Source organism: Chrysochloris asiatica, unplaced genomic scaffold, assembly GCF_000296735.1.
Source record: "Chrysochloris asiatica unplaced genomic scaffold, ChrAsi1.0 scaffold00023, whole genome shotgun sequence".
Lineage (NCBI taxonomy): Eukaryota > Metazoa > Chordata > Mammalia > Afrosoricida > Chrysochloridae > Chrysochloris > Chrysochloris asiatica.
In genome coordinates this window covers 5,418,808-5,422,838 of record NW_006408541.1, presented here as the reverse complement: position 1 = coordinate 5,422,838, position 4,031 = coordinate 5,418,808, and positions in this window count along the sequence as shown.

Sequence of the window (4,031 nt, the reverse complement as noted above, 5' to 3'; positions counted from 1 at the left end):
CTTCAGATGATCTGTAAATTCAGGTGGGATATATTCAACATCATATTTTGGCTCTCATGGACTTGTTCCCATTTTCTTCAGCTTCAGTTTGAATTTGCATAAGAGTAATTGATGGTCTTTTCCACAGTCTGTCCCTGGTCTTGTTTTGACTGGTGATATGGAGCTTTTCCATCTTCTCTTTCCACAGATGTAGTCAATCTGATTTCTATGTATTCCATCTGGTGAGGTCCATGTGTATAGCCATCTGTTATGCTGTCTAAAAAAGGTATTTGAAATGAACAAAGCATTGGTTTTGAAGAATTCTATCATGCATCCTCTAGCATTATTTCTATCACCAAGGCCATATTTTCCAACCACTGATCCTTCATCTTTGCTCCCAACCTTTGCATTCCAATCACCAGTAATGATCAATACATCTTGATTGCATATTTGATCAATTTCAGATTAAAGAAGTTGGTAGAATTCTTCTATTTCGTCCTCACTGGCTTTAATAGTTGGTGTGTAAATTTGAATAATAGTGGTATTCACTGAGCTTCCCTATAGGCGCATGGATATTATCCTATCACAGACCTCATGACTGATCTGGATGTTCTTTTTAACAATGAATGAAACACAATTCCGCTTCAATTTGTCGTTCCCAGCATAGTAAACCATGTGGTTGTCAGATTCAAAATGGCCAATACCTATCCATTTCAGCTCACTAATGCCCAAGATATTGATGTTTATGCCTTCCATTTCATTTTTGACAACTTCTAATTTTCCAAGATTCTTACTTGGTACATTCCATGTTCCAATTTTCATTGGATGTTTACAGCTGCTTCTCTTCATTTTGATTTGTGCCCCATCAGCAAATGAACGTCCCATGGGGTTTTATCCCACAGGCTTTACTCCATTCGCATCATCACGGTCAACTCTACTTTGAGGAGGCAGTTCTTCCCCAGTCGCATTTTGAGTGCCTTCCAACCTGAGGGCTCATTTTCTGGCACTATATCTGACAGTGTTTCTCTGCTACTCATAAGGTTTTCAGTGACTAAAGATTCAGCAGTAGTTCATCACACTGTCTTCCTGGTCTGTCCTCATCTAGAAGTTCGTCTGAAACCTGTCCACCAGGGGTGACCCTGCTGGTATTTAAAATACCGGTGGCATAGCTTTCAGAATCACAGCAACTCACAAGCCACCATAGTATGACAAACTGACAGATTAGTGTTGGCTGTTTGGTTTGAAGTAGAAACTGTCACTTTAAATTTTGAGAAGATCTGTGAGCATGCATAGTAGAACCCTCCAGGAGTGGGGTGGGGTGTCCATTCGCTCAGGCATCCACTCTGGTCACCAGAATGATGGTGCACAGACAGCGAGAGAGACCAATGAAGAGATACCAAAAAACACCTGTACCTCCGAGGTTCTGTCTGGCATTCGTGGCTGTTCTGATCCTTCCCCTGCTTGATCTCCCCCATGATGGTGGCTCTGGGAGCAGCTGAGCATCTTGAATTAGAAAGCAATGGATTTCTTGGTTCTGCTACAATTTCCCCTAGCTGTAAACCTTCCAATCTTCCAAATATTCCTTTATATGTGGTTCAGAGTCCTAACACAATGCCCTGAGCCTGCTTGGTCCAGTATGCTGTGTTGTGGCTGATGGAGCTCCTCACTGCATGTCTACCCAATCCGCCATCTTAGATCTATAGTTGTTGTTGTTGTTAGATGCCGTTAAGTAGTTCTGGCTCCCAGTAACCTTGTATAGGATATCTGAGGTTGTAAATTTTACAGGGACAGTCTCTTTTTGTTGTTGTTATTGTTGTTGTTAAGTGATGTTGAGTTGGTTCTGACCCATAGCGACTTCCCTAAGACAAGTTTTAATTCTTTACTATACAATAAAATTCAGTAAAAATGTACATAGACTAGTGAACATCTGTGCAAAAGAACTTTTGTATGAAAATTACATTGAAAGGTTTAGAAAGAAGGAACAATGACTGCTTTTTCAAAAAATGAATTTGGCTTAAGTAACAAAATCATATAAAAAGGGAAAAAAGTCACTTCAAAATTAAAATAGTCCACAAATTTCACAGCTTTTTTTTTTTTTTTTTTTTTAATTATTTCCCTACAAACTTAGACATTGGCTACCTAAAATGAGGGGGCAATAAAATGACTTAGAAGATTTCAAGGCGGAGTTTAGTTTAACAGTGCCACCACTGAATAGTTTTCATCTTGTCTAGATGGGTCTAGTTAAAGAGATGGGGATAAGATTCTTATGATTCAATAATGAGTAATTGTTATCATGACTAATTGTGACTCTCACAATTATAAAGGTAGAAGTTTTTAAACAAAAACAGGGAGTGGTTAATCTTACAGTCCAGAATCAAAGGGCCCTAGGACCATCAAAGGAAAAGATCACAAGCAGAATGAGAGACCTTATCCAGAGAATTAGTGATACCAGAGATAGAGGCAGAGATGGGGACATGGAGAGGGAGAGCAGCTTAGGACTCTGGATTCATGGAAAGAGAGGGACTGAGAGCTGGCGGCCAGGAGGCAGACTTGCAGAATGGGCCCTCTGCTGGTTTAAATTATTATATATGCCTGAGTGTTAAAAAAATAAACAAACAAGAGGAGCTAAAATGAACAGAGAGAAATACTGTTAACTGATGATACATGGAGGGGATTATTTATAATCATTGTAATGAAACAAGGTATATGATTTGTTGAATGTAAAATTGAGGATCTGCCCTGTAAACTTTTACTCAATCCACAACAAAATCCTTAAATTAAAAAAAAAGAAAAGAAAAGAAAAGAATAGTCAAAAAAATTATTTCTATTAAAAAGACACAGAATGCTAATAAGCATGCACTCAAAGAAAGATGGAGCCCAGGTGTGGTGCTGCGGCTTAATGCACTGAACTGCAAGGTCAGTTTCAACTACAAGGTTGGCAGTTCAAGCTCACATGCTGCTCTTCAAAGATCTTATTTGGTCACTATGAGTTAGACCGAATTCCATGGCTCTAAACAACAACAACAACAAAGAAAACTATTCGTGTCCTGGCAAATGAAGGAACATGTACATGATTTAATTGATGATAACTTTTACTATATAAGCTAGGAGGGAAATGGTGGCTCAGGAATTTTGCTTTCCTTGCAGGAGACCATGGTTCGATTCCTATCCATCATGCTGAACAGGTTTCAGCTATTCTTCCAGAAGAGAACTAGGAAGAAAGACCAGGAGATCTATAAGTCACAAGGATTCCATCTGCAACTAATCACAGGGATGGCACAAAACCAGGGAGCATTGTGTTCCATTGTACATGGAGTCAACTGAACAGTATCTAATAGCAACAACAACAATATATTTGCTATTATCATTATCATCATTCATGGATGGGAGCTACGGTACGTAGGATATGGTCTTCAAGGGCTAGTCACATCCTGATCCGTGAAGTCTGTGAATATCTTATATGGTAAAGAGGAATGAAGGTTGCCCATGGCATTCATGCATTGAATCAGCTAAACTTACGAGGACTCAAGAGCACCTGACCCACACCGTGGCATTTTCAATATGTGTGGAAAAGCTGGACCATGAATCAGGAAGACTGGAGACGAATCAATGCAGTTGGACAATGATGTGGGTGAAAACTATTGAGTGCACTATGGACTGCCAGAAAAACATACAAATCCTTTTAGGAAGGAGTATGGCTGGAATGCTTTGTACCCAGAGCAGTGAAAATGGCTTTCTTGTGCTTATTTACTAATCCACAGTTTCTGGAACCATTGAAGATGAGCAAACCCCTGAAACTATGGCCCTGAGATCATTAAACCTCAAACCAAAAAGATTCCCTTCATCTCTCATACTTTGGACATGTTGTCAGGAAGGGCCAGTTCCTGGAAAAGGACATCATGCTTGGTGAAATGGAAGGAGGGTCAGCAAAAAAAGAGGAAGACCCCCAGTGAGACAGAGTGACCCAGAGGTAGTAACACTGGGCTCACACATAGCAACAATTGTGAGGATATTGCAGGACCAGACAAGATTTCGTCCTCTTGTGTGTGGGG